The 13,047-nt window shown below is 40.0% G+C and overlaps 1 protein-coding gene, 1 non-coding gene and 1 pseudogene across 6 annotated transcripts in view; all 3 read left to right on the plus strand.

The window, feature by feature from the left end:
* GRIA1 (glutamate ionotropic receptor AMPA type subunit 1) overlaps window positions 1-13,047 on the plus strand; it is a 342,928-nt gene that overhangs the window by 143,187 nt on the left and 186,694 nt on the right. The window lies entirely within an intron of this gene.
* On the plus strand, window positions 9,955-12,042 carry LOC136168537 (adenosine deaminase-like protein; annotated as a pseudogene).
* LOC136156653 (U6 spliceosomal RNA) lies at window positions 10,563-10,669 on the plus strand. The gene has a single exon (XR_010661143.1). It is a non-coding gene; the product is annotated as a U6 spliceosomal RNA (small nuclear RNA).

Below are 13,047 nucleotides of genomic sequence, written 5' to 3' on the forward strand. Positions count from 1 at the left end.
ACGAAAAGAATAAAATACTTAGGAATAAATCTACCTAAAGAAACAAAAGACTTATATATAGAAAACTATAAAACACTGATGAAAGAAATCAAAGATGACACAAATAGATGGAGAAATATACCATGTTCATAGAAGAATCAATATAGTGAAAATAAGTATACTATCCAAAGCAATCTATAGATTCAATGCAATCCCTACCAAGCTACCAATGGTATTTTTCACAGAACTAGAACAAATAATTTCACAATTTGTATGGAAATACAAAAACCCTCAAACAGCCAAAGCAATCTTGAGAAAGAAGAACGGACCTAGAGGAATCAACTTGCTTGACCTCAGACTATACTACAAAGCTACAGTCATCAAGACAGTATGGTACTGGCACAAAGACAGAAATATAAATCAATGGAACAAAATAGAAACCCCACAGATAAATCCACACATCTATGGACACCTTATCTTTGACAAAGGAGGCAAGGATATACAGTGGAGAAAGGGCAATCTCTTTAACAAGTGGTGCTGGGAAAACTAGTCAACCACTTGTAAAAGAATGAAATTAGAACACTTTCAAACACCATACACAAAAATAAACTCAAAATGGATTAAATATCTAAATGTAAGACCAGAAACTATAAAACTCCTAAAGAAAAACATAGGCAAAACACTCTCTGACATAAATCACAGCAGGATCCTGTATGGCCCACCTCCCAGAGTAATGGAAATAAAAGGAAGAATAAACAAATGGGACCTAATTAAACTTAAAAGTTTTTGAACAATGAAGGAAACTATAAGCAAGGTGAAAAGACAGCCTTCAAAGTGGGAGAAAATAATAGCAAATGAAGCGACTGACAAAGAATTAATCTCAAAAATATACAAGCAGCTCATGCAACTCAATACCAGAAAAATAAACCACCCAATCAAACAATGGGCAAAGGACTAAACAGACATTTCTCCAAAGAAGACATACAGATGGCTAACAAACACATGAAAAGATGCTTAACATTACTCATTATCAGAGAAATGCTAATCAAAACCACAATGAGGTACCATCTCACACCAGTCATAATGGCTGCTATCAAAAAGTCTACAAACAATAATGCTAGAGAGGGTGCAGAGAAAAGGGAACCCTCTTACACTGTTGGTGGGAATGCAAACTAGTACATCCACTATGGAGAACAGTGTGGAGATTCTTGAGATTCTTTAGAAAACTGGAAATAGAACTGCCATGACCCAGCAATCCTACTACTGGGCAAATGCACCAAGGAAACCAGAATTGAAAGAGACACATACATGCAAATCCATGGTTGATTCACGTCAATGTATGACAAAAACCACTACAATATTGTAAAGTAATTAGCCTCCAACTAATAAAAATAAATGAAAAAAAATCATCAAAAGAAAAAAGAGACACATGTATCCCAATGTTCATCACAGCACTGTTTACAATAGCTAGGACATGGAAGCAACCTAGATGTCCATCGGCAGATGAATGGATAAGAAAGCTGTGGTACGTATACACAATGGAATATTACTCAGCTATTAGAAAGAACACATCTGAATCAGTTCTAATGAGATGGGTGAAACTGGAGTCTATTATACAGAGTGAAATAAGTCAGAAAGAAAAACACCAATACAGTATATTAACGCATTTATATGGAGTTTAGAAAGATGGTAACAATGACCCTTTATGCAAGACAGCAAAAGAGACACAGATCTAAAGAACAGACTTTTGGACTCTGGGAGAAGATGGCAGTGGGATGATTTGAGAGAATAGCATTGAAACATGTATATTACCATATGTGAAATATCACTATATATGAAATATATGAAATATTTCAAATATTACCATATATGAAATATCACCAGGCCTCGTTCAATGCATGGAACAGGGCACTCAAAGCCAGTGCACTGGGACAACCCTGAGGGATGGAATGGGGAGGGAGGTGAGAGGGCGGTTCAGGATGGGGAACACATGTATACCATGACTGATTCATGTCAATGTATGGCAAAAACCACTACAATATTATAAAGTAATTAGGCTCCAATTAAAATAAATTAATTTTTAAAAAAAACCTCACTGGTGAACCACTGGACCTTGGCATACCAATTATTAAATATCTTAGCCAACTATTAAATGTTCATGAATTTTGCAAACTGGTTGCTCAACTATCAGTAGCTATTGGCTATGGTGGGAATATTTACATTATGAAAATTGGCAAATGCTATACTTTTTCTTTTTTTCTGGAGAGCTAGTTGACTACCAGGAGAAATATTAACAGCCTCAGATATGCAGATGATATCACTCTAATGGCAGAAAGTGAAGAAGAACTAAAGAGCCTCTTGATGAAAATGAAAGAGGAGAGTGAAAAAGCCGGCTTAAAACTCAATATTAAAAAAAACTAAGATCATGGCACCCAGTACCATCACTCATGGAAGCAGAAGGAGAAAAAGTGGAAGAAGTGACAGATTTCCTCTTCTTGGGCTCTGAAAAATCACTACAGATGGTGACTGCAGCCATGAAATTAGAAGATGCTTGCTTCTTGGAAGGAAAGTTATGACAAACCTAGACAGTGTATTAAAAAGCAAAGACATCACTTTCCTGACAAAGGTCTATATAGACAAGGCTATGGTCTTTCCAGTAGTCATGTACAGATGTGAGTTGGACCACAAAGAAGGCAGAGTGCCAAAGAATAGATGCTTTCAAACTGTGGTGCTAGAGAAGACCCTTGAGAGTTCCTTGGACTGCAAGGAGATCAAACCAGTCAGTCCTAAAGGAAATCAACCCTGAATACTCATTGGTAGGACTGATGCTGAAGCTGAAAGTCCAATACTTTGGCCACCTGACATGAAGAGCTGACTCATTGGAAAAGGCCCTGATGCTGGGAATGATTGAAGGCAGAGGAAAAGAGGGTGACAGGATGAGATGATTGGATGCCATCCAATGGACATGGATATGACTCAATAGACATGAGTTTGAGCAAACTCCAGGAGATGCAGAAGGACAGGGAGGCCTGGCGTGCTATAGTCTATTGGTGTGCTATAGTCTACTGGGTCACAAAGTGTCAGACAACTTGGTGACTGAACAACAACAAGTTGACTATCACACTGCAGGTATACTCTTCTCCTTCCTAGGAGTGTTTCTGCTTAACCAAAGTTTTCACTGTTCTCAGGGTTTGTTGACTGAAATTTGGATCTCCCATGGAATGGGGATCCCCATGGTGGAAAGGGGTGTTAGCCAGATATCTCTGCATCCATATTCAAACTATCATGTCTTCAGTGTGAGGCAGATATGGAAAACTGCCTATGGGTTACTCTAGCTTATGCATGTGTGATAGTCGGCTCTCACAAAGATTTAAAATCAATTTTGAGGCAGCTTTTACAAAATCATGGCAGTGCACATTAAAATCCAGATTCTCTTTAAAGCTTTTCTTTAAAAAGATGAGGGACTTCCCTGACAGTCCCATGGTTAAGACTCCATGCTCCCACTGCAGGGGACATGGGCTTGATCCCTGGTCGGAGAACAAGATCCTACATATGTCATGCTGTGACCCAAAGAAAGAAAGAAAAATAAATAAATAATCTGTGGAGAATTTTTTTAAATGGAAAGATCTGGGCCTGCTTCTCATTTGAAAAATTCTGGCTAAAGCTGAGTGACCACTGGCAGGATGAAAAATGTTCTCTCACCTGCCCATTTGTTCCTTTATGCTTCCTGCCTGGCCCCTGAGTCTGCAGCTTACTACAGCCGTATGCCTTGCTGGAAAAGGTGACAGACCAGGACATCGCAGATGGAAGCTTGTCGTCATGATGCTGCTTTTAACTCATTGTGTGGCATTGGCTGACTCACTTTCCCCATAGGAGTCCTAGTTTCTCATTTGCAACCTGGGAGAATGCACACCTTACCTGCCTCTAAATGACCTTGGGATGATCTGAAATGGGAGAGCATGAGCCCCTGACTGCCAGCTGCAGGAAAGTAAAGAATTATTGCTATCTGTTGATTTCTATTATCTACTGTCCCCTTAGTGGGGATGAAGGATCCCAGAACCAGATCTGATAGGAAAAAATGTCTGACCACATTGGCACACTGAGAATGGATAGGGAGAGATGGCTCCATAGCGAGAAAAGCGTATGTAACAGAAGGACCAGTGAACTTGCTGAGTCTGCAGTCTTGCTCAGGGAGCTTTGGGACCAGGAGGATTTAAACACCCTGTTACTAACCACCTCCACTTTACAAATATGAAAATATGGGCTCAGAAGGAACATGGGCTTAGAATCAGATCTGCATATCAATCCTAGTGACATTCCTTAACCTCTCTGAACCTCTGTTTCCTCGTGTATAAAATGGGAATGCAAGAATCTGTCTTCTAACACATTATGAAGATTCAGTGAGATAATGTGTTTTCGTTACCTAAAACATATTGTAAATGTCCATTAAGTGACAGCTGCTGTTATTAAATCAGGCATATGCTAATTGAACCACTGGCAAACCAGGAAGTAGTTAAGAGAATAAGACATATTGCTAGTGGATTAGATCCCTACAGGAAAAGAATTTTTCATCAACCAGATGGGGCTCCTTTGACTTCCCATTACATTGAGATACTTCAAATCAGTATTTTTCCTAGCATTTACTGTAAGAAGCATGAGACACCCAACCATACAAGCCCAAGTTACTGGAAAGTGCTGAGAGTCAGAGGTGGTATTATTAATAGCATTATAAAGCATTTGCAGAGTTGAACTGGAGTGTGTTTACCCTTCAAAACTCCTTAAATATTGGCCCTACTCAGCTGGGAATGAAAAATTGGGGCTCAGAAAACACTTATTTATTTTTTATTTTCCCTGCTTTTCATGCCTCTTTTCACCAGCAGGTCTGAATATCAAGGCAAAAGTGTTCAAGCTCCTCTGGGCTCCTGAAGGCTGGAACAAATTACAAATTCTTGGAGCCAGTCCTTCTTTTGGATTAAACTCCTTTTTCTATTCCTCTTTCCCAATAAAATTTTCAGTTCCAGAGAGTCCCTTTTCTCACCCACTCCTCTCCTAATGCAATTCTGTTTGATTTCCACCAAGCAGCTCCTGAAAGGAGCTGCTGAACCGTGCGGCAGCCAGCATTTCAATTCCTGAACACCCAGAGCTGTTTCAGATGCTTCTGTAGATCCAGCAATCTTGCATTTAACCAAAATGATTGACACAGCATTTTCCCCCTCCCCAGCATTTCCAACTCATTCGTCTTATTTGTCTTCACAGAAGGACTCTCTTGGTCTGGTTTCCTGCCAAATCAGTGAACTTGTACAAATACATGCATAAGTCAAACACACCTACACACACATAGATGTAATAGGTACTGAGTCTGTATCGGTGGTGAATATTCAACAGTTCATTTTGAGACTTCATGTCTCCACTGAAGTTTTAGTCACTTGCTCTTTTCTTATCTCCCCTTCTTCTTCCTCCCTCCCCTCCCTCCCCACTTCTTTACTTTCTACTTTTCCCAGAAACTGTCTCTTTTTTTAGTAGTAATTATAAAATCTCATATTCTTCAATGTCAAAGAGGCTTGAGAAGCTATCTTATACAATCCTCTCACTTTAGTTTTGAGAAATCTGTGCACTGGAAAGGAACCCATGTGCCATCAGTGGTTTTTCTTTGCCTTTAGGAAAATTTTCAAGCTCCGCAGGCATCACCCAGCACTGCATGGCTCGGGCACTCCATATTGTGTCTGCCACTTCTCTACCTCAGTCTCCACACAGTAACCACACAGATCCTTCAGTTCCTGCCTCAGGGCCTTTTCACATACTTTTCTTTCTTCCTGGACAGTCTTTCACACCTGGGCACACACCTCTTCTTCACCACTCTACATTCTATTTATTCCTTAAATTTCAAATCAAATGGTGCTCCTTAGACCACACACTGTTCCCTGTTCATTTCCTTCCTGGTACTCATCAAATTTATAACTATGTATTTAGTTGCTTAATGTCTCTTCACCTATTAGAAAGCAAGATCTCTGGGGCCAAATACCATGTCTTGTCCCTTCCCCCTACTACTTCTTCAGTGCCATATACAGTGCCTAGCACTTGATAGTAACAAGAGATAGTAACAAGAAAGTTAAAAGTGCATTCCAACATACAGTAGGTGCAGACAAATATTGCTTGATTCCACTTTTACAAGGTACCTAGAACAGTCAAATTCACAGAGTCAGAAAGTATACTTACTGGTAGATGTCAGGGGTAAGGGGTGAGGGGATCAATGAGGACTTGGTGTCTAACGGGGATAGAGTTTCAGTTTAGGAAGGTGAAAAATCTGGGAGACGAATGATGGTGACAGTTAACACAGCAACGTGAACGTACTTAGTGCCACTGAAATGTACAGTTAAATATTGTTAAAATCGTATGTTTTATATTACATGACTTCTACCAAAATTTTTTTTAAAAGTTAAAAAATCCAGTGAATTCTTACAGTAAGGATCATGGCTGAGCTATTCATATTCCTATCAAATGAATAACTATTGCCTATTAAATTTTTACTTGTGATTATCTATGTTTTGCTAGACAGCAAAAGAATATATGGTTTGTTACCTTAATTAAGATCTATTCATTCTGTTTCTTTTGTTGAATGTATACATGGTGTAACTTATCTAAATGTGATCAAATATATCTCAGATCAGTCACTTTACTGCTTTATTTAAAAAAGGAAAGTAATAGTGTCTAACATTTACTGGGACCTTGCAAGTTTCAGAAACATTGGTCTAAGTATTTTATATGTATTAACTCATTTAATACTTAACAACTATCCTATGAGGAGGGTATGATTATTATCCCCATTTTGCAGGTAAAAAGACTGAGTGGTAAAGTCACCCACCCATTATTACACAGCTAGAAGGTAACAGAGCTAGTTTCTAATCCAGGCAATTCTGACTCCAAAGCCTGAACACTTATCCAGGCCATGCTGTGTCTTTATGAAGTGTTCCATTAATATTCATTGAAAGAGTAAATGAAAAATTTATCCAAATTGATTAGCAGCAAAACTGAGGTTAAAACTTAAATTGCTTGATTGATAATCCACTCCTCTTTCTTTGCAAACAGAGAGCTTCTCAAGAACTAGCAGAGTGCAATAAAAAGAGAAAGAAGAAATTAACAAATTGGTCTGTTGCTGGTAATTACTATGGGAGGGACCTTGTATTGTAGATTGTGGAGTGAAACGGAAATCATCCTTTTAGATTCAAGCAGGACCTAGTGGCAGGTAGAAAAACACTGAACTATTGAAGAGGACTTAGGATAAGGAATTAGGTTCTCTAGAAACACGAAGTGGATTTAGAGTTATTATCACTAACAATTCTCATGTTTCAGATGAGATTTTTCAAACCTGTTTCTAAAGTATAAGCAACCATCAATTTTATGAGAGTGCTGGTCAGAATTCTATTTAGGATGAAAGCTCCAGCTGAGTGCCTTGTTCGCTGCTGCATCCACAGCATGCGGAGCATTGCCTGGCACATAGTAAGTGCTCAGTAATATTTATTTAATGAGTTAATGGAAAAGGCACATCCACAAATCCATCAGCATGTCCTCACTGAGTACCTGTTATTAAGTTTATGCAGTCAAGGCACAGTAAGGCTTACAAAAAAAAGTAAGTCAGATTCCTTTCCGTGGAGAGGTCCTAATCTAGGTGGACCTCATAACAACTACCACTATTAATAAAAGTCACCATCTTGGGAGTGTGCTTTGTCTATATGCTGTACTATGTCCCTTTATGTATTATGTCATTTTCATACTTCTAACACCCTTAGGATAATGGCATTAGTACTAGACTCCTTTTGTAGATGTAGACACTGAGGTTTAGAGATGCCAATTCCTTGATCACAGTCACAAAGCAAGTAACTTGTGGAGCCAGGATTTGAACTCAGCTCCATTTGACTCTGGCATCAATTATGCCAAATGCATTCATCCCATTATTTCAAGGTCACCACCTATGGGTGAGAGGTGTTGGGACTACCAGTGTTCAGAGCATTAGAAGGTGGGGGCAGAGACGGAGACAGTACCACAAGAAACACCACTCAGCCTCTCCAGGTCTACCTATGCTGCTGACCTGGATCTGAGATACTCCCTTTTTTCACCTACCACAACCCTATTTGTTGTGTAGGGCAGATTCAGTGACTCTCCTTCCTGGAAGCCTTCTCAAACACTGTAAGATCGGCTTAGCTCTGCCCTCCTTCACGACCCCTCATTGCAATTCTTCTCATCCCACATTCTAATCTCATGTATTTCCCACCACTTATTCTTTGAGTTCTTCCAGGAAAGTGCTTTATTCTTTCAGGGCTAGTATAGTGCCTGACCTATAATGTGTTATTTCCTAAATATTGATGGAATAAATGAATTTTTGGTAGAAAGTGCCACATATGGATCCAACCAATATACCACAGAATTCAAAGGAAGGAATACATTTTAGGGTGTTAATTAAAACTCCACGCAAAGAACTGCTGAGAAGTTGGGTAAGATGCTCACGCAGTGCTGCACTGAACATGTGTGGACCCAATGGCCTCCGCAGATGAGTGGTGTGCAATGTGGTCCTAGCAATGTCAACATGGTGAAGACACTCTACATGTACCTGCTCGTGACCTGGGAACTCATGCTGAGGGCACTGCTCTCACTGGTGCTCAGTACTGCCCCTGCCCTAGGCTTGGGGCCACAAAGGTCAAGACCAGGAGAGAATCAAGAGTGAAAGTCTATCATGATGAGGAAGCTGAGCCCAGAGCTGCAAGTACACTTCAGTTCAGCCGCTCAGTCACGTCCAACTCCTTGCCACCCCATGGACTGCAGCACACCAGACCTCCCTGTCCATCACCAACTCCCAGAGTTTACTCAAACTCATGTCCATTGAGTCAGTGATGTCATCCAACCATCTCATCCTCTGTCATCCCCTCCTCCTCCTGCCTTCAATCTCTCTCAGCATCAGGGTCTTTTCCAATGAGTCAGTTCTTTGCATCAGGTGGCCAAAGTCTTGGAGTTTCAGCTTGAGCATCAGTCCTTCCAATGAATATTCACAACTGATCTCCTTTAGGATGGACTGATTGGATCTCCTTGCAGTCCAAGGGACTTTCTGAAGAGTCTTCTCCAACACCACAGTTCGAAAGCATCAATTCTTCAGTGCTCAGCTTTCTTTATAGTCCAACTCTCACATCCATACATGACTACTGGAAAAACAATAGCTTTGACTAGATGGACCTTTGTTGGCAAAGTAATGTCTCTGCTTTATAATATGCTGTCTAGGTTGGTCATAGCTTTTCTTCCAAGGAGCAAGTGTCTTTTAATTTCATGACTGCAGTCACCATCTGCAATGATTTTGGGGCCCAAAAAAATAAAGTCTCTCACTGTTTCCATTGTTTCCCCATCTATTTGCCATGAAGTGATGGGACCAGATGCCATGATCTTCGTTTTCTGAATGTTGACTTTTAAGTCAGCTTTTTCACTCTCTTCTTTCACTTTCATCAAGTGACACTGCCATAAGGGTGGTGTCATCTGCGTATCTGAGGTTATTGATATTTCTCCCAGCAATCTTGATTCCAGCTTGTGCTTCATCCACCCCAGCATTTCTCATGATGTACTCTGCATATAAGTTAAATAAGCAGGGTGACAATATACAGTCTTGACGTACTCCTTTCCCAGTTTGGAACCAGTCTGTTGTTCCATGTTCAGTTCTAACTGTTGCTTCCTGACCTGCATGAAGATTTCTCAGGAGGCAGGTCAGGTGGTCTGATACACTTAATCTTATCAAAATGAATGGAAGTAAAGCAATCTAAAGGAAATTCAAGACCAGAGAACTTACTGATCTGAAATCCTGGATTGGCCACAAAGTTTGCTCAGATTTTCCCATAACGTCTTATGAAAAAACCAGGATGAACATTTTGGCCAAACCAATACATCATACTGTTTATACCAAGAATAACGGTGTTGTGAGAAAGACCATCCTGCTAAATCATGATGGAGGCAGAAGACAAACAGCCCTGGAAGACAATCTTTCCCTTTGAATTACCTAAAATGGAACTTCATTTTCATTTGAGTGGATCCATTAGTTCTAATGCCATGAGGAAATTAATACACAATAAACCAGGTCTTAAAATCCATCATTCGATGACTATGATTAACAAGGGAAAGAAAAGAACTTTGGAGGAATATCTCCAGAAGTTTCAAAGTATTCATCAGCTTGCTACTAGCCCTGAACAGACTTTCATGGCCACAAAAGATTTTATTAAAGAATTCACAGATGATGGTGTCAAGTGCCTGAAAGAAAGGAACACACCCAGAAAAGAAAATACTACGGAATGACTGAAAAGACTTATGTGGAATTTGTACTTGACACTATAAAACAGTCTGAAAAAAGAGAACATAGACACTGATGCTAGGTATTTGACAGCAATCAACAAAAGAGGTGGCCCTTCAGTAGCCAAGGAGACTGTTAAGCTTCCTGAAGAGTTCTTCCTTGCTACTAAGGACACAGTTCTTGGGCTTGACCTCGGTGGAGACCCTATGGTAGGACAAACAATATTCCTTGGAACATTTTTAGAACATGATAAAACATATCTTCAGTGCTCACTTCAGCAGCACATATACTAAAATTGGAATGATACAGAGAAAATTAGCATGGCCCCTGCGCAAGGATGACACGCAAATTCGTGAAGCGTTCCATATTTTTACAGCCTTCAGAATGGGAGAAAATAATAGCAAATGAAGAAATATACAAAGGATTAATCTCAAAAATATATAAACAACTCCTGCAGCTCAATTCCAGAAAAATAAATAACCCAATCAAAAAATGGGCCAAAGATCTAAACAGACATTTGTCCAAAGAAGACATACAGATGGCTAACAAACACATGAAAAGATACTCAACATCACTCATTATCAGAGAAATGCAAATCAAAACCTCAGTGAGGTACCATTACACGCCAGTCAGAATATCTGCTATCCAAAAGTCTACAAGCAATAAATGCTGGAGAGGGTGTGGAGAAAAGGGAACCCTCTTACACTGTTGGTGGGAATGCAAACTAGTATAGCCACTATGGAGAACAGTGTGGAGATTCCTTAAAAAACTGGAAATAGAACTGACATATGACCCAGCAATCCCACTCCTGGGCATACACACCGAGGAAACCAGATCTGAAAGAGACACGTGCACCCCAATGTTCATTGCAGCACTGTTTATCATAGCCAGGACATGGAAGCAACCTAGATGCCAGCAGAAGAATGGATAAGGAAGCTGTGGTACATATACATTATGGAATATTACTCAGCCATTAAAAAGAATTCATTTGAATCAGTTCTAATGAGATGGATGAAACTGGAGCCCATTATACAGAGTGAAGTAAGCCAGAAAGATAAAGACCAATACAGTATACTAATGCATATATATGGAATTTAAAAAGATAGTAACGATAACCCTATATGCAAAACAGAAAAAGAGACACAGATGTACAGAACAGACTTTTAGACTCTGTGGGAGAAGGCAAGGGTGGGATGTTCAGAGAGAACAGCATTGAAACAAGTATACTATCAAGGGTGAAACAGATCACCAGCCCAGGTTGGATGCATGAGACGGGTGCTCAGGGCTGGTGCACTAGGAAGACCCAGAGGGATGGGATGGGGAGGGAGGTGGGAGAGGGGATCGGGATGGGGAACACATGTAAATCCATGGCTTATTCATGTCAATGTATGGCAAAAACCACTACAATAAAAATTAAAAAAAAAACACATCTTCATTTGCTATCACACTTTACAGAGATCCCAAAGCAAAAGGAAGGAAGGAAGGAAGGAAGGACGGATGGATGGACAGATGGATGGATGGATGGAAGGAAACAAGCAATCAATGAAGGGAGGGAAGAAGAAGGAAAGGAAAGGAAAGGAAATTAGGGAAGGGAAAGGAGGGGAAGAAAAAAAGAAACTTTTGTATTCCTGGACCTGCCTCCTGATAGAATTAGGCATGGGACATTTCTCAGTTTCTCTGAGGGAAGATCCCTGGATCCAGTGAACTTTGTAAGGCATCCCTAGACACCACTGGGTAAAGCTTAGGGCTTCAGTTCCTACAGACAACCCACTGTTCCTCTTGCCCCACCCCCAGGTTGCAATTCATATGGAGAAAAGTACATTTGTATTTTTGTTTTAAAAATACAAATGTCATTTAGAAAAGAAATGATTTAAAGTAGAGTTGGGGGTAAAGTGGTCATTAGATTCCTGTCTGGATGTTTAGACTATGTTAACCTAGGAAAGTTATCCTCTATGAGCCCCAATTTTTACATCTATACCGTTGAGATGACAAAAATTACTGTTGGGAAGTCAAAATGAAGCAATACATTAGGAACTCAGCTGAGTGCTCTGTCCTTTGTAAGCACTCAAATGTTTGTCATGGTCACTGCTGCTGCTGTTGCTACTTGTCTTCCAGCATTACTATTAGGTAAAATTGGGAGAGTAGTTATTTTATGCAAAAGTGCACTTCTGAGGAAAAGTACAGAGACATGAAGAAATGTCCTGCCCTCAGGTATAAAGACGACTCATGGCGTTGGCAAAAAGGGCTATAGATATTTCATGCTGAGAGAGAGTTACTCCTCTGAACCAAGGAATCAATGCTCAGAAAATTAGAGAGCTGGTGAAACCATGCTCCATTCTTGTTTTAAAAAGCTAAATATCAAAGTGAAGAGCCCAACATATGAGCCGAAGGTGTGTGTCCTTTCCACTAAACATACAGGTGAGGCTCTGTACCATGACTACCATTTTGTTCTCAGGAAACGATCCCCTGGGAATGTGGGTTGCTGCCTCTCATTCTTTCTGGAGAAGAGTGGTGAGTCATTAGACATCTTTTTCATCTAGAAGAGTGATACCAGTTTCGGCTCTATGTCTAACCACATAGTCTTTTCCTAAGGCTGCCCAAACAGAAATGTGAAAAGATGTGACTTGGTCCTTATGACTAGGATTAGGAGAGAGTGGGTGTGCTGGTATAAGTGATCCTTCAATTGGCTCTTTCTATGAAAGTTGGGACATGCATAGAACCTATTAAGAGGTTTTCAAAATATGTGAAAT

Source organism: Muntiacus reevesi, chromosome 1 (genome assembly GCF_963930625.1).
Source record: "Muntiacus reevesi chromosome 1, mMunRee1.1, whole genome shotgun sequence".
Taxonomy (NCBI): domain Eukaryota; kingdom Metazoa; phylum Chordata; class Mammalia; order Artiodactyla; family Cervidae; genus Muntiacus; species Muntiacus reevesi.